The following is a 27,105-nucleotide window of genomic DNA, read 5'->3' on the forward strand; positions in this document are numbered from 1 at the left end:
TTTGAGCAGAAAAAATAGCAAGGATGAGGCATAAAAATAAATGCAAATTAGAGAAAATAAAGCTCTTATGAGGCGCTTGATTCTTCAGAAACAAAATTACATAAACTCTACACAACCAATGGATGCACAATACACAGTTACAATGAAATAGTTCAGAGAGAATTCTGGTTTCTTCTGGAATTCGACTTCAGTCCGACATGCTCGTAATTCCTGCGAAGACAAAGGATGGCATTAGAATGGTAAATTCCAGTGGACCGCGTCTTCCAGTGCGGGAATTATAAACACACTCAGCACAGCAGGTGTAGCTTAAGTATAAGCTCAGAATTTGCAGGTCTAGCTCAGATTTTAGAAAAGCGGATCCCATGTTAGGACAGACAGACCTGAAATGACCCACCATAAAGTGTAGCTCTTTTGACAGTGAGTTGTTTCTCTCCAAGGAATAATAATCACCTTTGGATAAGGAAATAAGATAAGGCTTCCAAGTTGCCTTTAGAAGTGCAGGTGTTACACCACTAAGCAGGACTAGATGTGCAGGTGTTACTAGTAATTGTGTCTGGTATGTAGTACCGTATACTAGATACGCACAGGAAGTAGTACTATCTTCCTGTTTCCCAGAATTTGAAATGGAATAGAGTTAATTCATCCATACCTGTATTTCAAAGAAAATAATGACTTTAAGGGTTTACCTAAAGTCAGGAGACACAAAGTCTCAGTATAATAAACCTATTCTCCTGAACTCGATAATTCAGTGCAATCAGAAGCAGAAAATAAACAGCTAAGGTGATTAGCTGCAGCGAGACATTAACAGACTGGTTTCTGCTCCCGCGGAGGCGTTTTGATGACAGAATCAGAAACCTTCCAGGGGGCGTCATGATCCAAGCAATCCGAGGTCCGGGGGTCGCTTCCGCTTCAGCGAAGGGCCGGTGCTGGCCAGGCGGTCTCCAGCCCCCAGTGAACGCCCCTCCAACAGCGAGCTTAACACCTAACACGCCACCAACAGCTTCAGAAATTGAGAATGCGCTTCATGGCAGGCATGCGTGGTGTAGCAGGAAAAGCATGAGCTGGAGTTCACAAAGCAGTGAGCTGAAAGTCTGTCGCTTCCTGGGTTCGCCGCATGTCAGACAGACTTAACGACGTGTGCCTGTCAACATCACCTGCACTATTTGGGAGAAGATGAAATGAGAAATGCGATTGTTATCAGTACAAACAGAAGCTAATAAAAGTACTAAAAATCGCTCAGTGTCGCACGGGTGCTGAGAGCAGAGCCCGTGTCTAAGCCGTGCCCCCCACTCTGTCCCTGCTCCTCGTCAGTGCTCGAAAGTTGGGGAGTACTCCAGGCGGGCCCGTGAGAGACCCCACACCTTTGTCCTACTCAGACCCTGCCCCACCCCGGTTGCTGTGTGTGGGACGTCGGCCGGGCAGGGCGGTTAGAATTCTCCCTCCCGTGCTTTCTCTCTGAGGCCAAGGTCCTCATTCGCCCAAGTCCATGGCCACTCGGCTGACCGAGGAGTCACGCCACCCGGGTCGATGCCGGCGAGCAGGTCCGGCGTCCACTCTCGGTGAGGGCGCCCCCTTCAGCAAGCCCTTCGGCCTCCGGTCTTCTGGTTTTAAATGGGGCCGAGGATAAAACAATCCACAGCAGTTCTGGGGGCCAAGTGACTGCCGTGCTCGATGCATGCTGGCCGCTGTCCTTACTGCCCTGCACCAAGGACGAAACGGGTTCACGGTGTCCTGCCCGTGGGCCGGCGAGGCTGTCTTCATTACAGCGAACGGTGCTTCGTCATTATGACGCACGGTCCTTCGTCATCGCGTTCCGCCTGCCTGCAGCGCTATATGACAACAGCATCCCTTTGCCTGGAGCCAGAGAGCCGCGGGCCGCCAAGGACGCAGCTCGTGAGGAGGTGCAGGCTCGTCTGCACATCCGTCCGGGATGGAGCCCTCGGTTAGGGCCGCCGTGCCCACGCCTCCTCCCGAATTCTCAGTCTTGACGCAGCAGAGCTAAGACGCGCTCGGGCCGGACCTCGTGGGACCGCTAAGTTTTGTCCCATTTTGCCTGTAGTTGATTGCATGCTTGTCCCTAACTGTTTGCTGCGTGCCCTGTAAGCGATCACACTGCTTTCCACACTTAATTCAGCCGTGGACGGTGGAATGGGGGTGGACGGGACGTGGTCCCTTCTCAGTGGCAGCTCTGGGCGCCCCTCTGAGGTTCCGGCACTGCTGCTGACTTAGACTTTGGCAGGCCCTGGCCCAGGTGGAGGCTCCTCCTTACACCCAGGCCCGAGACTGAAGGAAACCCGAAGCAGAGCCCAAACGAATGGACGCCGACCACGTAACGGAACCGAACGACTTCTGGAGCGGCCGCACGCCCCTGATGGTTCTGCGGCCAGCTTAACGGGCCTGCGAGCGAACATCCGGACACACACACTGGCTGGCTCACGTCACGCAGCAGGCGAGCGTGGCGGTGAACCGGAGTACCAGGCTAACGCCAAAGCTCCTGGGCCGGGGTGGCGTCCACTCGAAGCTTCGGCTCTTCAAGGCACGTCGTCCGCGGACGTGGGGGTGGCATCGTACAAGTGGCCCCCACGTCCTGGTGAATGTTGGGCGAGTTACAGCAAACTCTCGCTGAAAATGGGGCGATTCTTATACCCAGTGTCATCAAACTGATTGACTTGGAATGTTTTCTTGTTTGCCAAGGAAGTGGGGAAAAAAAACACCTCCAAATAAATAAATAAATAAATAAATAAATAAATAAATAAATAAGAGCCACTGCTGTGTAAGAGGGAAACCTGTGAAATTAAGTCCTATGTTCAAAGTCGCTCTGGACACAGCAACTGTGACTCAGCCATTTAACTCTTCCGAAACGCACGGCGCATACACTCGGTCAGATCCCGCAGGCCACGTGCACACGAAGGTTTGTGATTTCAATCTGAAAGGGATCCCACTCCGCCACTCTCAAGGACGGCTATAAGGAGCTCTTTTACATACTCTCGAACGTGCCGTGTACTCGGCTCCGGGTGACATCTTGTAGGTCAAGAGGAGAAAGGATTTGCTGCATTCTCCAGATGCAGTGAACGAATCTCTCGTCGGGAACACCTGGGGGTCTCCAAGGCCCGACACGGTGTGGGGGCGGGGAGGTGGACGGCCCGAGGTTCCACCCTCCCCCACAGCAATGTCTTTCCACCCGAGCAGCGTCCCCAGTTCTTCGGGTTTAGCTGCTCTAAGCCCCCCGCCCACGGCAGGTATGCCTGTTCACACGGGAGACCTGTCAACCCGCTACCTGTTAGACTGATGACAGACCTTCTTGTTTTACAAGGTGCTTTAGATCAGACGCTTGTTATCCACACGTTGATGCCATCTGTGCTATCAGTTGAAATATCTATAACAAGAGGAAAGTGATCGTTTAAGCTGCTTTGTTGCGTTTTTTTTTTTATTGTAGCGGCAGATTTTACGCCCTTCGTCTGCCCTGTCCCCGTTCTGTTAATACCTAGAAGGAACGTGGGAATTCAATTTGCTCTTAGGCGTCTTGCACATGCCAGGGAGAGAAGAAAATGTGCGGCAGCTACTTCTCTAAAGTCTTCAAACTGAAGGGTGGCGATTGTCCTAGAGGCACCGTCTTTACCTAAGTTCAGGTAAAGACAGCCCGCGAGACAACTGTGGCAGGCTGCCGCCCCCGGGCAGAAAAATCACAGCACCCCCAATCTCTTCTGAATAAAACGCTCGTGAAAAATCTCTTTACAACAAAAATATCAACATCGTGCAAACAAGCATGAGATTTGCTAAAAATCCCACAAATTAAGTGTCCTATTGCAACCCGAGCATTTCCAAGATTCATGTAAAACTGTCCATAAAGGAACTTCTGCCACAGGACGAAACAGTGGTGTCAGTGAACCCATCATCCTCGGGTTTACTTCGAGCAAACTGCTTACAAATAGAAGTATTTGGTTCGTGTCTTCTCTGAGCCGCTCAAGGTGATAGGTCCCGTGGAATAGATTATCCTATTGAAGCCTCACAAACATCACTAATATTTTTCAAGTCTTATTCTGTGCAAGCTGCCACTCTGCGTTATTGAAACTCACCACATCCCCATGAGGTTCGTGTTAAAACCACTCGTAGCTGACGCAGAGTGTGAAGGGACTTGGCCAAACTCTCAGGAGGAACCCAAAGTCGACGCTCTCACCCTGAAACTTGACATTTAACCACCGGGCGTGTGTGGGGACATAGCAGGCCGGTGGCTCATGTTTCCTGGGGTGCTTCTTTCTGAGGGTAATTGTTTCATTTCTCATAAAACTTTATACTTTATTTGGTATTTTCCCTAAGCGCTGCATCCCAATAATGAACATCCAAAAACCCTCGTTCTCGAACTCACTCCATCCAAGCCTTTCCCTGCCTATGTGGCCAGTCCTGGAAGCGAACATGAGGGACGTTATTAACAGCGAATACAGGAATAACTCCTAGTTTGCCCTCGCCGTTCTCACATTCGAAAGAGGCTTTTCTTAAAGCAAACACTACACAGCCGTGGAAAATGTAGGCTCCATCACAGGACTGAGCGTGAATATAATCTTGACTTTGCTGATCTCAAATTACACCCTCTGAATGAACATCTCTGCTCTCTGTGAAGAAGGTCACCCCCTAAAAGCAACTTGTAAACCGCTCAACTTATAAGAGTCCCTTCCATTCCCGCTGGGCTGTTTCTCGTGCCTAGACGTAGAGCACTAGCACTAGCCCTCCTCGCCAGTCTTCTGGAAAACATCCCATCCCGTGCTTCCGATTATGGGATTTCCATCGGAACAGTTACAGATCTACACAACTCTGACTTCTTAGCCAATCAAGCCGTCATGGAGTTACATGACTGCCTCCTTAGCCAATCACAAGTCAATGATTTCCATGACTCTGCCTCCCAGCCGATCAGGTTATGACCATTGACTGGAGTAGGTTGCCCGATTCAACCAGCGTCCTGTCTTAGGATTTTGGAATTTGGGTACATTACGGATCACTCTTAGTCCCGATCTGTTTGCAAAGTTCGAGGAGGTGTGTTTCGGTAGCTCTGAGGTGATAAGTGGAGAACTCAAGTGTCTGAAAAAATAAAGCCAATTCAGAGAGAATCTGAAATGAGGGAACTGGCGGATTCTGGCCACTTTCAAGCGCCCGAGGCCAGCCTCACCTTTGCCACCCTGCAAGTTGGGGGGCGGGGGGTCCAGAGCGGGCCTGCCCAGGAAGTCCCCTTAGATACCCCCTTGGGCTTCACCAGGGGGACACTGCAGGCAGAAACCAAAGGTGTTTCCTTTGAACTCTGAACCCTTGAGCTATGAGTGTGGGGTGGGGGGAGAGAAGGGGCCACCTCCCGTCCCCACGGACGCCTGAGAACCTCAGGGCTTCTGCTCAGCACCAATTTGTCAAGTCAGAGTCAAATTGTTTGCAGCTTTGGCAACAGCGCGTTGGAAAGAAGGCCAGACACTTCGTAGCTGATACTGCCAGCAGAGGTCAGAGGGAACACACCTTACTGGAATCGTGAACTATCTCGAGACTCGCAGCAAGAACCCCGTGGATCTCGGCATAGCGCGGAATGGGGGCCGGAGGACCTGCTTTGCTGTCGGCATCATCGGACGAGCACGAGTTGCTAAAAGCTAACGTGACATACTATTTTCCATTGAGAACTAATAAAACACAGGTTCCACTAATGTAATTTTATGCTTAAAATGTTTTCTTCCCATAAAATTATACACACTGTGGTTTGAGAAGATTAAACTGTACACAAGAGTTCATAAATAAAAGAATATTCTTCTCTCCTGGTTCCACTTCTCAGAAATCATTGCTTTTTAAAATTTTTATTGTGTCTTTTCTACATTTTTTAAATAATGTATCTCTGCGGCTGCTTATTGATCATTCCACCTTTGGCATGACTGACTGATTTCTTGCCAGGATTCTCCCTACCTCCTCTGTGCACTTTTGCTATATGGCTCCTGTCTTGGTATTCCAGTAGAAAGAAAACAGCTGGCGTGGAAGATTCTGGAAGGATAGTCCGTCTGACTTGCACCAAAGAAACAGTCGAGGGTACAACCGGGGCGCTTCCCAATTTCTTAATCCCGCGTTTTCCCACGAAGTCCCGAGACATTTGCTGCTTTCGTGGTCTCCGTCGCTGTTGTTAAAGTGACAGAGGAGGGACTCCCGCGCTCAGGCGTCACGCGAGCCAGCCTGAGGCCACGCTGGGCCGCCGCGGGTTCCAGTGGGTCACGTTCGCCCGGGCTGGTGACATCGCCTGGGACCCCTCAGAAACACCGTGGGGGAGGGGTAGGGGCGAGTGACTTCCTGCAGACCAAAGCCCGGCAGTGTCAGTATCGACCCGTGAGATACGCAAGGAAATGAGTTAATTTCATGTTTCATAGCAATGCCCCAAGTTCATTCTTATTTTGCAGTAGCCGAGCACCGTGGGAGAGATGCTCGAGGTCTGTCTCCGCTCATTATATGATCACAGCAAACAGCTGAGGGCAGCGTTCTCCGCTTCCAGTAAGCACAACCAGAGTCTCTACTAAAAATTAAGAAAACAGAGAAGATAAATATACGCTTGGACCTTCGAGCTCATCTACTCTTCGGAAGCCCTGCCTTGAGCCCAGCAGCCTGCCCGAGCCTTGTGATAGCTGTGTGTAAACACAGCGCGCCCACCCTTCTCTCCTTTATCCACCTTGAAACCACTGAAGCTAAAACAATTGCATATTTTTTATCTGTACACAAATTTCTGTGAGAAAAAAATAACATTTTAAGAAAAGATCTCGTAGGAAAGCGAAAAGGAATAAAAAAGCAAAGTATAATGAGTTCGATGGGGATTTTTGTGAGTGAGTGAGTGTGACGTCAGCGGGCGACCAGCTCCGTCGGCCTCACAGGTGCCCTGGGCAGGAACCGACGCGGCTTGTCTGGGGCCCTCTCGGCTCAGGGTCTCCCATGAGGCTCCCAGCCAGGTGTCACTGCAGCTTCCGTCATCCCAAGGTTTAAGCACAGGGGGACCACTTGCAAGCCCACTCGAGTGGCTGTTGGCGGGCGTGCGTCCCTCTCCACGGAGCCTTTATGCATGGCTGTTGCGTGGGTGACGTGGCAGGTGACATTCCCCACAGAGAGTGACCCGCCAGGACAGAAACCACGGGGAGTGACCCCATCACCTCTACCACTTCCAGTTTGCTCGAGTTAAGTCACCAGGTCCAGCGACTTCACTCACGAGGAGGTTGCGACACCAGTGTAAATGTCAGTTGACGAGGACGATGGGGCCCCTTTCGGGGGCCGCCTAGCAAGGCCTCTGGGACAGGGAGGACTCTGGGTGGAGGGTCGAGCGTGGTGACACAAGTGTGTCCTAATTATGACCTCCGCTCACACCATCATCCTCCTCGCTGTGGACACCCTCCGGCCTCGGCGGATCCCGCTCTGTCCACTTCTGTCACCTCTCTTCAGAACGATGACGATCGCCTCCTAAATGGCATGCGAGCAGCTCAACCAGCCGACCGGTCAGCTCACCTGTCGCCCGGAACAGCTGGCCTCTGTGAACCCCGAGCGTGCTGCCCACGACCCTCCCCCTCGTTCCTACCCTTGGTTCTCAAACCAGAGGTTTGCGGCCGTCGGCACAGCCACTGTTCCCGGCACGGCCGCCTGGCGACCGCAACGTCCTGCCACTCCGCGCCAGCCCCGTCTGTCCCTCCCACCGCCTGCACGTCCTGCCTTTGCTGCCCGCATACGTCATCTCTTCCCAGGATGCTCCATCCCCTCGCCCCGACCATGTCCCCGACACCTTCGGTTACCGTTCACATCTGTAAATGCAGCTTCTCCCCCGAGAGTCCCACTCGCCTGGAAGATATCGACACTACATCTGTTGACAGCTGGCTCCAGCCAGCTAGCGCGTGCCAGACCATGAACTCTGAACGATCTCGGTGCACCGAACCCTCCCCGAACCCGGCCGAAGACCGTACTGATCAGTAAGCTCTGAGGTTCGTTTTTCTCAGCCAAGCAGAGACCCTGGATTCACTTATCATGTCATCCGGAGCCGGTGCCCCGTCCTCACGTAGCGCGTCACCAAGAACACACGTCCAGCACTTCATGACTTGTAACTTGTCCCTGTCGGGGAGCAACTTGCCACGTTTCTTCACCTGTGTGTCCCCTGCTCTGCAAGTCGATGAGACTCAGCTCGGAGGCCTTTTCTCTTTCTAAGGGCGCTGCTGGTCTGCCTCCTGCTCGCTAGCCCTTCGCTTTGCAGTCTTTAATTACGGAGCTGTGACGGCTACTCCTCTCTGCCATCAGCCCTCAGGCTCACAGGAGGGGGTGAGCGCGCTCACCACGCCGTCTCCCGCCACCTAAAACGACGCCGGTAAATAAACAAGCTCCCGACGCAGACTTGTCGAATGAAAGAGTGAACAGCTTTTCATTCTGTGACCTCACGTTGTAAACCGAGAAAGCGCACATTATGCAATTATTCATCTCCTTGCACAGTGGTTTAGGTACCGGGTCGTCAGGCAACGACTGGCATTTTGAATTTAACAAAGCTGCGTCTGTCTCACCCGCTCGGTCCGTCTCTGGCTATCAGTTGCAAAAGGCATCTAAAGATTTAGAGGCGGCCATGTCTCCCCGCCTTCCTTCTGACACTGCAGTGATATGCTCGGCCAGCTGTGAGCTATGTCCACATGCACAGAAATTCCTCTCTGAAAAGCACAGGTGATCACGTTACACCCCAAGGCCTGAGGTCTGATCGCTCTTATTATAGTAGCCCGAAAAATTACAGATGTCATCGGCAGTCGTTGGATGATGCCTCTGCTCGGCTTTCCAAACGGAGCTCTGGTATTTGCCCCGGAGAGCTCTCGTGGTTGAAAATTCCACATTTTGAACATGCATCACGACAGAGCCCCTGCGTCCTTGCCCTGAAAGTGACTCTGAGTGACGAAAGCAGAACCTGAACCCGAGAATCCTCACGGAAACTCATAGAACCGCGGTGTCGGCGTGGAGCGCGTGTGAGCGCCGGCTCCCCGAGCTGCCTTGTCCACCCCGAGCTGCCTTGTCCACCCCGCCCCCTGCCCCTTCTTTTTCTGCTGTGTTCAAGCAATTTAATTCTGCCTCTAATTTTCATCCGTGAAGCGCACCCGTTCCTGTAGCCGTAAAGCATGTGTTAGCACTTAGCCAGCGGCAGGGCTCTGCCCCGGGCGAGGGGGTCCACGGGGCAGGCTGGCCTCTTAAGACGGTTCTGTGCGACTCGGCGCCGCTCGCTCGGGCGTCCCGTGCGGGGTCCAGGCTGCCCGCGCCCAGAGACGCTCGGGAGTGCGTCCCGCGGGATCTGCCTATTCTCACTACTTGGAGTTGAGTTTTCGGGAGCATTCGCGTGGGGAGGGGCGATTTAAAGGGTTCTGAAAGTATTCACAATCTGCTTTCCTAGAGGGAACGGGCAGAATGAGTGAATTTGTCTACAGAGGATGGGAAGTGACTTCCCCTGGAAAATGTGACTAAGCTCCGTTAAGATGATCCTGGAGGGTGACGGTGTCGTGGAAGGCGCGAGAAGGGTTGGTAAAAACGCAAATTTGGCTGCTAGATAGACGGCCGCTCTTACTAACTATAATTTATAACCCTAGGAAGTAAGAAAAATCTGTTTACGAGGAAGCGTTTTTCTTACCGTAAGGTCAGGGGGAACATTAGATTTTAAAATCAGCATCTAGGATAAAAATCCCGTATCGTTAAAAACAACCGCGGACGATGCTTTGAACAGTTCCTTTGTGGGGGTCCGCGGCGGGGAGAAGGGGGGACGTCACCCCAGAACCTTGCCAGCCTTTTCCTTTCCTTTCCAGGTTCAATTACGTCTGTCGTTTAATAGCAGGAACGCAGCCCTCGACCGAGGAGTGCGCGGCGAATACTGTGTTCCTCGCCTCTGCCGCCGGCGTCTCTGCACTGAGATGCGCCTTACGGGGCTTCCTGTCTGATCGCTGCCTGCCTCGGGGTTGGTCTTACCGCTAACGGTCCACTAGATCGGAAGAAAGACAGTGGCGATATCCATGCGTGACAGACACTAAGCGAACGTCAGGATGCTGCTCTAGGGGTTAGAAATAAAGGCCACTCTTGTGCACGTGGTTTTCTGGAAAAAAGCTCCATTCCCGCTGTGACTCAACTCTGACCCACAGTATCTGGCCTAGAGCATTGTGTGACATGGGTCGGTCGTCGAAGGCTCTGCTCGCCGAATAAATGTGTCCACGAATCAGTCCCTCGGCTAATATTTACTGAGCTCCTAGCGCGTGTTTGACGTTCTTGGCGCCCGGTTAGGGCTGCAAACGAAGCAGGTGAAAGCTCCGATTTTCAGAGATTATTTTCTCTAGTGAAAAAAAAGAAAAAGAAACAGAAAAACAGGTCTCGAATGACTTAAATTACAGTGTCCTCCTTTTACATGTGGAGTCTGGGGGTGTGTATCTTGTCCGCAGACCATATCTTACTTAGATCCCAGGGAAAGTTAGCTCAAACTGAGCTATTATTGTGAAGGGAATATGCTATTCTTCCTTTTCTTAGAAGTAGTTATTAATTAAAGGCGAGGTTCTCAAACTTTGAGCGTAATCTTGGTTTGGAACCATCACCGTCCCGGTTCTGTGACAGCTGACGTATTGCTATTTTGTCTCCATCGTCAAAATAGTGTTTTCTAGTTTTCGTGAAGATGAAAGGAAACGATATCTCTAGATCGTTGTGTGAAAACAATAAAAATGAAGTAAATAATAATCCTATTAAACTTTCTTTTTTGCAATTTACCAAAAGTTAAGCATAATTTGTGGTGTGATTTTTTCGAAACAAGACCTAGAGTCTTTTAGGGCAGTAAAGAGAAGTCTGTCATCGATGTGAAACAAAACAAAACAAAACAAGAAAGAGAAAGACATACTACGTAGGAAAAGGAAAATGACCAAATCCCAGAACTAGGAGTTAAGTGAACATAGTCGCTTTTACCTGATGGGCCCCTATCCTAAGAGGAGAAACGAGACAGAGTTTACCACGGCCGCTGTCACCAAGGAGGTATCAGGCGTCGGGCATTATGCTAAATTCATTACACGAATGACCTCGTCTCTCCCCAAGACGACACTGTCAGGCAGGGAATGTTATACCCAGCACACGGGTGAGGGACCTGAGGCTCGGGGCGGCTGCCGCTTCCCCGCAGCTGCCGGACCTCGTCCTCGGTCTGAGTTTCTCTTAGCGCCCGGCAGACGCTCCATGCGGCACGACGTTCTTGGGTTATTGTCATTTCCTTTCACGTCCCTGTCATAATCCGTTGCCCCAATCCCTGCGGTCTCACGTGGAGCTTGCTGCCACTGTCAGATTTTTAAAAATAATGTTGCTTTGGGTCTCTTCATACGCACGTGCATTAAAGAGAATCCCAGAAACAGAGTTATCGCTTCGAAGTTTACAAACATTTTTAAATCCTGGATAGGGAGTGAGGTGATTATTAGGCCAAGGTCAAAAGTCGAATGATACAGACCAGGTTCTCGGAAGGTAGAACACCAAGAAAGTGGGTTAAATTTTACCTGCCAGCTGACTTTAATGAAAGGAACTGGTCTTCTCCATGACGGTCCTCGGTGTCCCGATAGCCACGCCACGGTTCACACAGATGTGCTTCCCGGCTCAGCTAACCCCACTGCGAGGGGAAGCGCCCTCTGAGTCACCCCCTACCCGGAGCCGCAGAAAAATGACATTACCTGGCACTTCGGTCCCCAGCGGACAGGAACTCTCACGAGAGGCACGGAGGACGGATGTTTACGGCGCTGCTGTCGTTTCAAGGCCACAGGTGCCGGGGACGCGGGCCTTGTGAGCTTCCTCTCGCCTTCCTGCCCCCCACGCTGCAACGGGAGGAAGGGACTGACTCAGGCGGTCACAGGACACCCGCCACCAACAGGCCGCTAGCCCTCTCGCGAAGGCGCGCGCTCAACCGTGCAGAAGGGCCTGCTCCCGGCCGAAACGCACTCCTGTTTTAACGCGTGCCTTTTTCAGCGAGCCCTGACCTCACGACATCGACGGAATCAATGATCCTGTGCTATCGGAAAAGCCCGGGGCGGCTTTCCTGCTTTCAAAGCGCCCCTCCGAGACCTCTCGGCCGAGGCCGCAGAAAGCGGGGCCACAGTTGCATTCATTGTTCAGTGAGTCATCCGCACAGTTCAACCCACCGACAGCAATGAATGTTGATTGTGACCTTTTGAGAAACAATCTCTGTGCCCGGAAGAGGACGTCCGTCCTGGGGTGTCCTGCTCAGGCTTCCTGTCTCCGGCGAATTCTGAAGCCCGCGGCGTGGGTGACGGTTAGCCATAGGGTACAATCAACGGTCGATGGTTTTGACTTTAATTCCAAACTCACCGACAGCGTTGAATGTTCACTGAAGCAACCTAAAACTCAGAATTCTGCCGACGCGATAGTGTCCGTGAGCCTCAGAGGGGGCGGGAGACAGAAATAACAGAAGAGCTTTAGTCGTACATTTTATGCATTTTAAGCCGTTTCAAAAGAATACAAATGAAGAAGTGTGATTCTTCCAACCAAGAGTTTGGCAAACCTCCACATCGCATTGTGCGAGAGAAAAGAATCTGTTTCATTGAGCTAAAAAAAAAAAAAAAAAAAAAAAATGCCTGTCTTGGCTTAGTTCCAGAGGTGAAATAATCTCACTGTGAATGACAGGGTGGATTTGTTATTCCAAGTAGCTGGCCGGATCCAATCAAAACAATATCTTATCATTTAAATATTCTTATGCTTAGAGTAGGTAAACATAATGCATTTAAACAAAATTCTCTTCGATTTCCTGAAATCGAATCAATGTCAATGTTATCCTTTAGTACTTAATACATTTTTTCTAATATAGGGTTATAAAATTAGTACAGTTTCCTTTAAAAAACTCTTATTTAGAAACTACCGAACAAATAATAAATGAAGAAACCAGCTCAACACACTTTTCTTAGCTTATGGCACAAAGATCTCATTGATAGTGAGAAAGGAATATACCATCTGTGGGTACTACAAACCCATTTATAGCCAATCATTTTGGATATGAAAACCCCAATACTTTGGGGGGGGCTTTCTTTTCATACCCCCTTTCTCCAAAGCAATCGTTGTTTGTGACATAGAAATAAAATGTACCTTAAAATTTTATACATCCTAATATTTCACTCCGAATGTTTTAAAGCTACTAATTGTTTAATACTTTCGAGACAAATCATTTACACTGAAACTGATTTTCAGAAGAAAAGTATTCATGATCTAGAGGGAGTGTGGATGGTGACATTCAGCATATAAAACAGTGATTAATCTCAATTTCGTAGTGTTTCATTCTTTCGAAACAAGCAAATTTTTCCTACAGAATTAAACTCTTTAGGAGAACACCTCGTCAGTAGGCATTTCTGTGTTACTGCTGGGAAGAATCTGCTCACGGGGCCGGGAACTCAACCGTCTGCCCATCGAGGGCTAAGGAGGGCACGTCACCCCTGTCCTGTTGCCTGCTCCTTGTGGTGTGAGTGTCAGGTCAACACCCCACGGCTGTCGATCATGCCCGTTCATCTGTCACTGCATCTGCTAACACCTGTAGAATAGGGATGCCACGACGAAGGACCGAACTGTGTCTTTCGAATCGGCAGGAAATACTCATTTGCCTACTAATAAGCGAAGCTCGAGGGCAGTTACCGTTCACGGCAACACGTAACCATATTCTTACTTGTTTTTCAAAATACATTCCTAGAAGTCATTGGCAGAATGCAACGAACTTAAAATTCTTAAATAGGAAATAATTCACTCATAACAATAAGAAATGAAGGGTCTTGTCGACGTGCACGCGCAGTAGGAGCGCTACATACAGCAACCAGTTTTCCTTTCCTTGGACTAATCTGGATGCGTGTTTCACGCAGTTGCAGTTTGTCGAAGACGAAGCGTCGCGTCTGAGCAGTTTAAAGGTCCCACAGCTGAAGCGTGGCCTCCGTGTTCTTGCCGCCAGGCACCCTAGTGTCAAAAAAGGGACTAAGCCTTCGTCCCAGACGGCAGAGCTGTCCCGCTGGCCGGCTCTCCTCGGCCGTCTGCTCGCCCGTGCGCGCACTCGATCGCTGGGCCGCGGATTCCAACCCCACGCCTTCTGGGTCTTGTCTTTCATGACTCACAGCCTGTAAGACGCTGATCCGTAAAACGTCGAGAGTCCACAGTGCCGCGAGCGTCCGCTTTCTGCGCGGGAGCGCGTGGCGTGATTCTTCCGAGGACACACCGTTCCCGGCTCCAGAATTCCCCGCGGACGGGCGGACGGGAGCCACCTCCATTCTTGCCTCGCTGCCCATGAATGAAAAAGCCCGCAAGCGACAGTCCATTCGCGGGTAAGTGTCTTCCCGGCCCCTTCCCACGATTTTGGGGGGTCGCGTGGGCAGAACAAGACCAACGTGCACAGAGGCCACATTTCTTACGGCCTTTCTCTCTCCTTCCTCGGCTCACGAGAACACTAAGCATGTCGGTTCTGCTGACGGTTCGTAGGTCATCAATAATCCAAAGCCATTTCTGCGCTGTGAGCAAGCGGGTCACAGGCTACACGAAATACCACTTTCGAGCACGGCAACCCCTAACGCGAAGTGACAGAGGAACCCACCGCGGGCCTCGCAGGAGGCCGCGGGGATTCGGGGCGCTGCCGCTGTCGGCGTTGGGATCGGCCCCGCACCCTGCCTGACGGCCCGCGACTAATCTAAGTGACGGCCCCGCCGCCCGGCCCGGGCCGAGGGCGAGCGTGGGAAGTAGAGCGTCTCCCGTGGCCTCGGGGCTCCGCCGCCTGGCGCCTTGACCTAAATTGAGCACGCGGGCGCTGACGGGGACACGCGCGAGGGACCGAGGCTCAGCAAGCCCGCGGGCTCCGTTCTGAACTCTAGCGAATGTCTCGCGGGGCTCTGCGGAGATGACATCTCGACATCTCGCGACGTCGCTCACCGCACGATGGGACGAGCTCGGGTGCTCGTCCTGGGTCACTGTGATTGTCGCTTTGGGACTTCCGGCCACTTCAGCGGAAGGAACGAAAGCATCAGAGAGCTCAGAGGCTGAGAGGGCCGGGCCGAGCACAGGGACGGGGTCCTTCACGGTGAGATTGGGCGATGGGGACCAGTCCCCGAAGCCTGGCTCGGCTGCGACACTTCCACTCCCGAGAGACGCACACCCCGGGGCGCGGGCGGCTCTGTCTCCCAGCAGCTTCCTGAGCCCCGGGGGCCCCACACCTGTTAGGCGGACTCTCCCCACTTCGTAAAGTGCCTCAGGGATTTGCTCCGGAGAGGAAAAGCCCCACCTTAGAACTATGTGGCGAAGCTACTAGCAACTGAAAAAGAATGACTGACTTTTTAAATTAAAGTTATTGGGGTGACACTGGTTAATAAAATCACGCAGGTGTCAGGTGTACCATTCAATAGTACGTCATCTGTGTTCACCCCTCAAAGTCAAATTTGACCTCCTTGACCTTTATCCATCTCCCCTCTCCCCGCTTTCTCTCCGGTCACCCCTAAACTGTCGTCTGTGTCTATGAGTTTTTGTTTGTTAGTCTTGTTCATATACGAGTGAGATCATAGGATTCTCAATGTTTTCTGTCTGACATTTCTCTTAGCATGATAATCTCAAGATCCATCCATGTTGTTGCAAATGGCACTATTTCATCTTTACATATGGCTGAGTAATTAGTATACATATTAACTGGATTTATACACAAAAGCCTGTATGGTATATATGTTCCAAAATACATTGCGAGTGATTTAAAAAATATTTTTCACAGACAAATCAGTCCAACTGACAAAGATTGAGCTCTTATAATCTTAAAAGAAAGTTGTATCTTCTGAAAAGATTTGAAAATCTATGTTGTAGCCATCTTTATATTCCTAATTTTTGGAAGTGTCCACAGACGTCCATATTTGTGCATTGTTTTTGGAAATCTATGTACTGCCTCAAATATTTCCAGAATTTAATCGCACAGAGAAAGTTAAAAAAGAACCACCATAGCTCCAACATGAATGTCACTTTTGATAAGAGCCTAGAATTATCACTATTTTTGCCTAGAATAATGATCACTATTTGGCCTAGAATTACCACCATTTTATCCTTACATCAATGACCACAAGCTGGATTAACACTCTTTTTAGCAGAGAACCAGACGTACAAACGATGCCTACACGGAGGAAGATTTTCTGTGCGAGCAAACAGCAGTGATTTAAAAGCTGTGCCCTATCAAGCTATACAGTATAAAACCCTGATAGAGAGTGAAAGCACCTTTGGGGACCTGCCTGTCATGCACTGGGTGACGTGGCCCATCCAAACTTTAGTTTCTCGGATAAAATCTGGATAATAAAATCATCCTCCCATACACGAGTTCAATTTTTTCCCTAAATAACCCTTTATAGTAGAGACTCTGCAAAGGATGGCATGACACTTTTTTTAAGGGACAGAGGTTTCAATGTAGGTCTCCTAAGATTCTAATAGCTCTTCCCTCCAAATACAGCTGCCTTCCTACTTTTACAATTAAAGAAGGGAGACAGAGAGAGAAACAGAGAGAGACAGAGAAATCTTAGATTTCTTTTCTAAATAGCCTCGAAACATATCTTTCCTCCCCCTAACGCAGTGTTCACAGCACCCCCAGTCAGACCAGTGGGCAGCTTCCTCCCGCCGTGGCGGTGCCTTTGCAAGGCAGGTGGTTCTGAGGAGGATGGATGATTGACGTCTGCGTAGACGTTACTTAACTTTGAACGCTCCTCAGCTTGGGAGCCCGTGACTACTAACCTGACACAGAGACGCAGAGTGGGCACCACGGGGCCTCAGGATGACCTTTCCTGATCACCTTTCAAAAACAGTTTCTTGTTCTTGAGCTCATGTCATAAATTATTTTAAATCAAATACGTATGTTCTTAGCTCTACGTAGAATTAGGCTAGTGTTTAAATATTATCGTTTTAAACATTCATCAAAAATTCATTCTTAATGTTTCAAGGTTTGTCTACTGGGAAAATAATTCAGTGTTTCTCTGCTCTGAAATTTAGACTTCTTCCTGAAGAAGAAGAAGAAGAAGAAGAAGAAGAAGGACCAAAATATATATACATTACTACATTTTTCCAAAACCCATGAGCTTATTTTGAAGTTAAATTATATTGGGCTATCAAAACTATTCCTCTATGAATAGTCAATCATTTAAAGAACCAGTTTACAAGAAAATGTCTTTTTTTATAGAACAAAACCTCTCTTTTTATAGAAAAGGCCCCAAGGATAGTGTGAAGTGGAGTGAACCAAACAGAATGAAACATTCAAACCACAGTTGAAGCTGGGATTTTTTTTCAGAGCGAAGAACCATTATGTCAACAGTACAAACATGGCGGCTTCTGTAAACTGTGTCAACACCGTGGTCAGCAGAGTTTATTTTTAGCAAAGAAATACGGTCTCCTCGACCTAAGACTTTGCAGGAACGGTTGATTAATCCCTCGGTTTGGAAGGGAGAGACATGTTGACTGACAGTCAAAGTAATTTTTAAATGAACCCCCGGTAAACACCACCATGTCAGTAATGTAACTTGTCTTATTATGCTATTATTATTAATCATGCAAATTAATCTTGGAAAATTAAGAGTAACATGCGCATAACAAAATAAATATTTTTCTAGGAAAAACATACCAGTTTTTGAAAAGATGGTAGACCTCTTGCTTATACAGATTGTTTAAAATTTGTCACTGGAGGAGATCAGATATGCATAATCAAAAAAACACATGCTAGGGGTTTTTTTTTTTCATGTACAACAATCAAATATTACTTTATGGTTATATTATGTTCCATTATAAGCTGAGTGTTACAATCATATTTTTAGAATATCGATAACATCTTTCAATTTTCTATGCTCCATTCAAAATTCAGTCCACGACCTAGAATCTCCCAAGCTTTCTGACTTCATTCCCCACAAATGATGTTATTTGCATACCTTGCTATTTTTGGAAGAGATTGTGAATGTATTTCTGGCTTCATAAATTATATAAGCATCTGTTCTTTCAATCAACAGGATACCAAGTGTTTTTTGCATCAACCTGTGTGAAACAATGTATATAATACAATTTTATTTCCCATGAGCTTTTAGTAAACACTGACTTTGTACTAAAAAAAAAAATGTTTGAAAGATTAGGATGGTGGAAGGGGGCTGAAAATAATAAAGAAAAATATATTACAAAGTAGAATCTGTGGGAATTAAAAAGGAATTGTGATATAAAAGTAGTTATGATACGTTTCTAAGTTTCTATTCTATACAAATATTCAAATGATGAGATTGAGCACAATATGACAATTTTAAAGTACAAATCTTCATTTCTACTAAAAAGCTTATTTCATATGGCTTTAATATGATATGTAAAATACTATATTTGAAAAAAATGAAAGTTCGTACAAAGTTTTGATATTGAGTTCTGATACTCATGCCACGGCTTTGGTTTATTTCGTCAAAGTCACCTCTATAAAGATTTGTCCTTTAAAAATGAATAACCTAGGTAGACTCAGCCATCCGAAAATCTTAACTAATGCAGCCAGCAGGTCACTCTGCTCTCTCCACGGGTGACTTGTGGGCTGAGAAAGGATTCCAGCCAAAAGTCAAGAGTCTGTTACAGTTAAATATCAAATTGCTCAATAAAACTTATGAAAATAAAATACCTTAGCGCCGGTTATTCATCACGTGTACGCCACATGATATGTTCGATTAACCACCTAAAGGACATGTGCATTGATTTGAACCCTGATTCATGGCCTCTTCTAGACCTAAGAGTCTGTCATTTCTTTAAAGTTTTTATTCTATTTTTATTTTCCTTAATCGAAGAGAATAATTCTATAAGGCATAATTAATATTTCTTTCACTCTACCTCTTAAAAAAAAAACTAACAGGCCAACACCCGGCATTTAGTTAACAATTCACAGTCCTTTTTTTCTTTTAAGAAATATTAATAGATCAGCTTGTTCCTTGAACAATAGAACCATGTGGTAACTTGATTCACTGAATTCCTAATTGAGGAGAGAAAGGACAAAAGGCTTCATTCAGACATTACTTCATGTTTGTACTAACACAAGAGTGTTCCTGATTAAATGTGTAGCAATAATTTAGATACTTTAACAATTTTAAACTAGTCACTATGTTCCGTATAACCGATTCTCCGCTAAAGAAAGTCATACAGAAATGATTATATGTTAAAATGGGGAGGGGGACGAAGGGGAGACAGAGAAGAGGGAGAGGAGAGAAGAGAGGAGAGAGAGAGAGAGAAAAGAGAGAGGGATATGAGAAAATGACCTACAGTAAGAAAGTTTTCTCTCATTTAAATTATTAAATCTTCGCTTTGGGGCTGCCATCCTTTTATATTTGCATATTTATAGAAAATCAAATGGCTTAAATTTTCAAAAAGTACCATGTGATAAAAGAAAGTCTACCAGAAAAGGAGACAAACCATCTTTGGTGTTACTAAGTAAAAGTGGAAAATTATGATTCTTTGAGTGCTTCTTTATGAATTTACTATTTATATTTTTGATAGGGCACTCTCTGCCCCCACTAGCCCAGCTGGAATGCACCTAGACCCTGGCAAAGGCGTGATGCAATCGCACCATATTTTTCAGAGTTACTACTCCTTTTGGACTTCGTTGACAAGCGGCCTCTCTCCTGTGTCAATCGTAAATGGTTATTGGAGATTAATGCAGAGGGAAACTGACACGTTCGTAGAACTTTTTAACAGCTTGTTATTTACCACTAATAACGGAGTGACTCCGTAGCTTATAATTTTTAATCGTGTAGGTATTAAGCAGATAATCTTGGCTCGAAGTCAGTTTGGCTGCTCCTGTCTATCTCCCCACTGACGCATCAGTTCAATACACCAGTCTTCCCAGTTTCCTGCCTTAAAACTCATTTTTGCTGCTGCCTGTGAGCGTGAGGCAGCTGCTACACTCCAACCTCGACGCCTACGCTTTTCAGTGACGAGGGGACTGCACAAATGCTCATGCTGCTAAATTTCCTCTAGGAAAGGTTCTCTAAATGCTTCCATTTTGGAAAAAAAAAAATTATGATACCAAAGAATTTCAGGCATAAGGGTTTAGAAATGCTCTGAAGTACCTCGAATACTCTATGGCAAAGGGGGGATTATTGTACAAGTAAACAAACACATCGGATAGCCATATAGGAAGAAGACGAGTATTTTCTCTAAAAATATTAAATTACATGCTCTGTTGACCCAGAGACTGAGAAATCCTGAACAATTTGGGACAAACTGTCAGACGGTGACGAAGCCGTGGTTACTTCCCGCCCCGCCCCCTTTTGATCGCCCTATGTACAGAATTGATTAGCTTCTATTTTAAACACCTTTTTGTTAACAAATTATTAGCTAATTTTTTTTTTCAAAATTATACAAGAAGACAATATCAACGATGCTTCATAATGTACCCTCAGAATTCAAGGCCATCAGATATTTCCTGTTGAACTTTAAAATGAGGAGAGAACAGGGAAGTGTCGTGACTAAGGACACGTGAACCAGGAGGATATAGAATTCCAGTTTCCTACCGTATCTTTGTCTATGTAAAATGTCCTTGGCAAACAAATATAGATACAGATATGCCAATTCATTTTAAGAAATAAAAAGCAGATATGCCAGCAACCTCAGGAGAGCCCTTTGTCTGTGTGTCTCTTTGTCTGCTTCTCATGCTAGACAGCAAGGTCCTCATGCTCACGACCTGTGTCCTTGCCCTGTGTGGACTCGGGGACGCACGTGGTTCCAGGATTCGGGACGCAGGTCGCGGGCCCAGTGCCTCTGCACGGGTGCATCTAGCTGCTGACCAGACACAGTCCGCACCCCCCTCCCTTCAGGTGCCCGACTTTGTATAAAACGCTGTGACCGCAGCGTGCTGGGGTCCACGTGCCTGGATGTTCTGGAATCTGAAGTCGAACTCACTGAGGCTAATCGTCCTCAAGGCCGTGACACGGACACGCGCAAACACGTTCACGCTTACGGGGACCTCGGACGCCCCCAGGATCACCCACATAAACAATGCGAGGGCCAAATTTCAGACAAATACCTCGTCCTTGGTCTTTAGTTAAAGGTCGCATTAAATCAGAAATTTCACCCTCTGGGCGATGACGGCCCACATATTTTGTTCTAGCGCGGTGCACAGACGTCACATTTCAAAAACACAGTCACGAGGGCATTTCCAACCCTTAAAATGCTTTTTGAGAGACAATACGTGTATAATACTTTCAGCTTTGAAACCATTTCTGCATCACTTCCATTGATCAAGACATGCGGATATTACGGAAAATATAATAACTTGGGGTCCATTCGAAACAACATTCGTTGACTGTTTCAAGTTGGGAAGTGCTGGCTGACTACGCCCTCCTCGGAAATTCATTTCTCTGCTTCTGTCCTCACCGAAACGCATCTTCGGTGGTGCGCGCACCTTCCCCGGCCACCTCGGGTATCTAAATATCTTACCCACGTACCGCTCCCTCACTGGGGTAAGGCCGGAGAGGAAATGGTCTTCCCAGCTCATCACCTTTCCAGGATCTTTCCAGAGGTTGTCGGGACGGACAGCCAGCTAACTTGATTCTGTTCACCAGAATGGCCTTCGGGGTACTTCATTAAGCACAGGTGAGAAACCGACTCTCTCTCTCTCTCTCTCTCTCTCTCTCTCGCTCTATCTATCTATCTATCTATCTATCTATCTATCTATCTATCATCTATCTATATCTATCTATCTATCTATCTATCTATCATCTATCTATCTATCTATCTATCTATCTATCTATCTATCTATCTATCTATCGTCTATATATACACCCTGGTCCTTGTGAATCACTCTGATCAACCCCTTATGCATCCAACTTGGCGACATTAAGGAGTTTCAGTTTCTTGAAAACTGAACCATCTTCAAGGAATGGAGAACTGTCACCTCTCGGTATCTTTAAAAAACAAGGTCCAAAAGTAAGAGGGGCTGGATCTGAAGACCAGTCCCCCAAAGCCGTGATGGTGGCACCCTGGGTCATGGTGCCACCTTCTGAGGCAATCGACGCCGAGGTGCACAGGGGCACGTCGACCCCGAATCGGCCCATTCGACGTGAATATCGATGTTGCTAAATATCTCCACAGGTGGAAAATTTGTTCCACGGCCAATTTAAATAAACGCGAACGCTTACTTACTATTAGTTAAGATGCCATCAATTACAGATGCTCTTAGAGAAAAGTGTTGTAGCCTTGTTGCATTTTTTAAAATTAAAACCATTTTAGTTAGAAGATATTCCCCCCCTTCCCCCCAAAAAAATACACCACTAGAAAGATCTTTAAAAATACCATGGGATGACACACTCTAGAGTCTTCTATTTCCAACACTTCTTTTGCTTTAATTAGATTCGGTTTTCACCAGCATCTAAAAAGCTGGTGACCATCCCGCCATCACGTTATTTTAGCTTATTTTAGCTTTCTCTTTAGATCCTACCGACAACGTGGTCGTCTGCTCATTGCATTGTGCCTAAAGTTGCATTTCTTTTTCTTTAATTTATTTATTTAAATTACTTTCAAGGACACAGTCCATTGGTGACACATCTATATAGTTCATAAAGCGACCCCCGTGGCTCCCTCCACTCCTGGCGTCGCATTAATGCTGAGCTAAAACTCCCTCATGACATTTCTTAACGTTACTTTGCATTTCTGCTTATTGCCCAAAACAAAGTCTGACCAGAAAACATCAAGTTAGACTATATCGTTACCTAAAAGGCTGAACACCTTCCAAACAGTTTCAAACATACCGACTCGCGAGAGTGATCCAAATCGTTTCTCCCCACACCTCACCCTGACCAGAGGGGAGGCCGATGCTACACAGTGAGATTTACAGAGAAATTCTGTTATTCTGGGGGGCAAGTTACACAAACCCATCATGCTTCAGTCTATTTGCAGCTTTTATTTTCTGGCAAAAAAATTAATCCGGGCAATAATTTGTCCAAAAATCCCCTCAATTGTTTTTGTTGTTTTAGGGTAACAAACATAGTTAACTAAGTGTAGTCGTTTTGACCTAAATATTCATTTTTTAAAAAGTTCCTTTCACATTCTCAAGTCTTCACTCTGCCTACTTTCCTAAGATCATCTGGATGATACAAAACGTTGCGAATTTATGCGGATTTAAAAGCGACCTTATTCGCATATGCATGATTATCGCGGTTCAAAGCCTGCCACACACACACCGCACTGCCGCACACACACACCGCGCCTGCAGCGTGGCCCCAGCCTACAACCTACACCTTACAAGGCCGCCCCTCTTAAAGCGAGAATCACTCCACAAAGGACCTTCCGATGACCTTGTCAGTGATCATCATTTTCCCACACTCTGCGGGAGGCATTTGAGGGCACTCCGGATAAATATTAACGTTTCTTTGGGACTAAGAAAAATTAGTATTAAAATGTTAAAAATGTCTACTGGGACAAAAGACATCCACAAGGAAGGCTGCCTCGCTACCACGGGAACAGCCTGCGGCATGGGGCAGAGGCAACACGAGGGGCCCGGCTTTCCATCGGCCTTTAAATATAACTTTTTACTGTAGTCGAAACCAATTTCACACTGACAGTACAGTTTTTGTAAGCCCCCGTGCTTGCTAAAGATATCTTACAGGAATGGACAGTAAAAATTTAAAATTAGATGTACATCCATTATCACGAATCTGGAAAACTTTGGGAGAAATAATGGAATAAAAGCATCCACGGCATGCTGAGAAATACAAAACAGATGTCTCCTAAAATTCAGTGTATTTACATACTTGCAGACAGTATATTTTCCCAAAACATGGTATTTCTTCTTGAGGACAGTTCGTGCGTGTCCAGGGGCTGGTGTGGGTGGGAGACGAACACATTGCATCCCGAGTTCTGCGCTTGGTGAAACCGCCTACGATTGAGTCTTTATAATCATCCAAAGCGTGAGGGAGCGTGTCTTTCTGGTGAAGTATTTGAGTGAATAGAGACTGATCATTTGCATTAAGCTGACTCGTTTCCTTGCTTCTGTCCACGTCGCACAGGTTACTCGTTCAGCTCTCCTTCCTTGGCATTAGGATTTTTAAAGATTTCAGAGATCGGTCTGTAAAAATACACATGCTAGCATCGTTTTCAAATATCCCCCTACAGGAGCAGGTGGATTCGGGAGGCTGTTAATCCCCTAACTTCACAGATTTACAGTCTCCTTCGGAATTTTCAGGAGCGTATGAGCAGGTAGTTGTCACAGAACCTTGGGAAAACCCGAGGAAAGTCTTCAGGGATCTGAAGTTCAGATCTCCCGTCAGGAATGGCCCATTCGTTCCGAGGCGTAGAAGCGAACGGTAAATCCGAAGGCTCACGTCTCCTGCTAACTGAGCGAGTACACGTCAGAATCTCAAATTAAATACATAAAATACGTTTCCAGCTAAAGCCACCCGTGCTTTGTTTTTTTTTTCTTAGTAAAATGAAACAGAAAAAAGAAAAGGAGGGAGGTAGGGAGGAGGGAAAAGGCAGGATTTCTAAATGGGCCTCGCGCAGTCTTAATTCATTTCGCCCGAGGACACAGGAAGCAGGCCCAGCAGAAGCGCACGGGCGGGCGGCTTCCTCTCAGTCTTCTTCATGGAGGTTAAAGTCATGGAAGTCGAGGGTTTCACCTCGGAGAATGTCAAAATGATGAGTGGATACCAAACAGAACATATGTTATACTTCCAGTAAACAGATATGTGCTACTTCTTTGATTATCGGTTATTAGCTGAAAGCGAGTCTAAATTTGGATTATTTTCAAAGCGATTATCAGTTAGACTCGAAAGCGAGTCTAAATTTGGATTATTTTCCATTTAGTGAAAAGCGTAAACATATATCCTCACATAGACATCCTTAGTTAAGTAACTCTGAAATTAATAATGATTTCATAAAGCGATGCTGGCAAGTTAGTCAAGCTCATTCTATTTCTTTCATTAGAAAGAATATTCTAAGATTACATTTCCTATCAGAATAGATTAGTATTTACATTTCGAAGTCTTTAGATTTGTTATTCATCCAGTGTAACCGAATCACTTTATCTCATGAAAGAGGAAATGGGTACTTAGAAAATTTAAGTGAGTTGACTTAAGTCCCCATGAAAATATGGAGACAAAGCCAGAAGTCGGTTCGCAACTGGGACCATTGGACATAAGCATTTCTTCCTCTCTCAGGGGCTCAGTGACGTTCACGGTCGAGCCGAGCGCCTCTTTCCAACGTTTGAGACTGTTATTGGTGCCCCGGCCCTTGTTTGATTTTTGGGTTATTTTATGAGTTTACCTAGTGTTTTCTCAACATTTATTTATTAAAATCATTTCTCGCCTATTCCAATTGTTTTTTTCTCTCTCTCTCTCTGTTTTGATTTGTTTTTAAAGCATTCGAGACTTGAACTTGGCAGTTCCTTCGGCTCAGCGTCCTCGCTTTGGAGCCACGTGGACAGCCAGTCTCTCTATCCAGCCCTGCGTCCCAGCTCCCCTGAGGCCACCGGCAAATACGTTTGCTCTCAAAATGTCATAGCACATGAACCTCTATTCGTCTGTCCTCTGAAGAGCAGAGAAGCGTCACGAGATTTTTCCCTCGTTATTTTTCCCCGAGACCAGGAGTCGAATGCTTTCTACTGTGTAATAAATAAAAATTTTAGGTACTTTTTAAACCCCCAGATACAGTACCATCCGCTTTCCTCTTCTTTATCAAAAGCAGCCGACTTACTTCCCAATATTTGAAATGAAGAGGCCTCTGCCAGTCCGTACTGCAAGCGACGTCTCTCAGGTGACAGGCCCAGGCCCCGGCGGGCGATGGACGAAGGGCTGAACCTCAGCCCCGTCCAAGGAGGACTGACGCTTGCACTGGAGACAGAATCTGCCCCAGGGAAGCCGGGGGCAGCCGGAGTGGAAAGGGCCATCGTGTGCAGCCTGGCTGTCTGCGGGAGGTGTGCACACAGGCCCGAGGAACGCAGGCCCTGCAGAGGCCCAGGTCCTGCAACCGAGAAGCAGCGTCAATGCGGGCAGCCCAAACCCAGGCGCGAATGACCCAGGCAGTCTGGGACATGCAGGATTGATGTGTGGCGCACGGTCGGCCCCAGGGCCGTGCCCTCGGGACGAGAAAAGTGACGAGAAGTGACGAGAAGCCTCTGCCTTCTACTAACTCCACACGAATTTTTCCAGCCGATTCCTATAGCTCTTTTTGGAACTAAATGTGGATTTTTTTTTTTTTTAACTTGACGAGTAAAATTTGCTTTTACACAAAGAACTGGACTACACTGTGAAGTATAAGCATGGCCTTCTGTTTCAAAGACTCCTAGTTTGAGTCTTTCGAGAAAGCAGTGTTCTCTCCGGCACGGTGGAAAGAGCAGCTGCGGTGTCACCAGGAATCCACTGCCACCTCGACGATGAATTCCTAAGTGACGCAAAAGTGGAACGTTCCAGAAAGAAGAGAGAAGACTCGCCGTGGGTTGGAGGAAGGGCAGGGCAGGCGCGGCTCAGCAGCGGTCATCTGTCCACGGTGGAACGGGGCCTCCTTACAGCAGAAACTTCACGTCTGGTTCACTGACAAAGCCACAGAGCCTCAAAGAGAGACTCTGGCTAAGCACGTCTGAGCGACCTACGTGCCGTTCTCGGTTTACAAACGAGGAAGCTGAGGCTCGGCGGGCGAGTACCCAGTGGTGGCGTAGGGTTCGAACCCACGGAAAGCTGAGCCCCGGTCTGCGTCCCGAGCCCCGTCGTCCGCGGCCACACGACCTCCCTCCCAGCCGTCTCAGGAAGTGGGGACCACGGCGCTCGGACGCAGGGAAGAAGGGAAGGAAGGAACTAATCCGATCACCCGCTTTCACGCCCAATTTACACGCAGAAAGGTTAACGCACCTGCCGGGGGATTCCAGAATTCTCTGAGTCGCAGGCGGATGCGAGCGCCAGGGGAGAGGCTGGCGAACGTGGGCGCTGAGCGCTGAGCAGCGTCTGCGCTCCGGGCCTCCGATTCCCCCGCCGCCAAGCGCAAGCCTTGGGCTCGGTGACCCCGACACCCTTCTCCACCGCATTAGTCTCTCGGCACTGGCTACCGAGCCCCCGAAAATACTCTGGGAAGCTCGGAACGATTCTTGTCCACGAAAAAGATGAGCAG

General features: G+C 47.6%; 1 long non-coding RNA gene across 3 annotated transcripts; it reads right to left on the reverse strand.

Moving 5' to 3' along the window:
• Positions 1-61: 61 nt before the first annotated feature.
• Positions 62-11,678, reverse strand: LOC120619233 (uncharacterized). Of its 3 annotated transcripts, none has more exons than XR_005657425.1 (2): positions 9,635-11,678; positions 62-3,376 (listed from the first exon to the last, which is right to left on the reverse strand). It is a non-coding gene; the product is annotated as an uncharacterized LOC120619233 (long non-coding RNA). The 3 variants fall into 3 exon arrangements; XR_005657426.1 differs by lacking the exon at positions 9,635-11,678 and adding an exon at positions 5,932-6,288; XR_005657424.1 differs by lacking the exon at positions 9,635-11,678 and adding an exon at positions 3,485-6,288.
• Between the last annotated feature and the right edge of the window lie 15,427 nt (positions 11,679-27,105).

The sequence above is a fragment of the Pteropus medius genome, unplaced genomic scaffold (genome assembly GCF_902729225.1).
Source record: "Pteropus medius unplaced genomic scaffold, Ma_sr-lr_union100, whole genome shotgun sequence".
Classification (NCBI taxonomy): Eukaryota; Metazoa; Chordata; class Mammalia; order Chiroptera; family Pteropodidae; genus Pteropus; species Pteropus medius.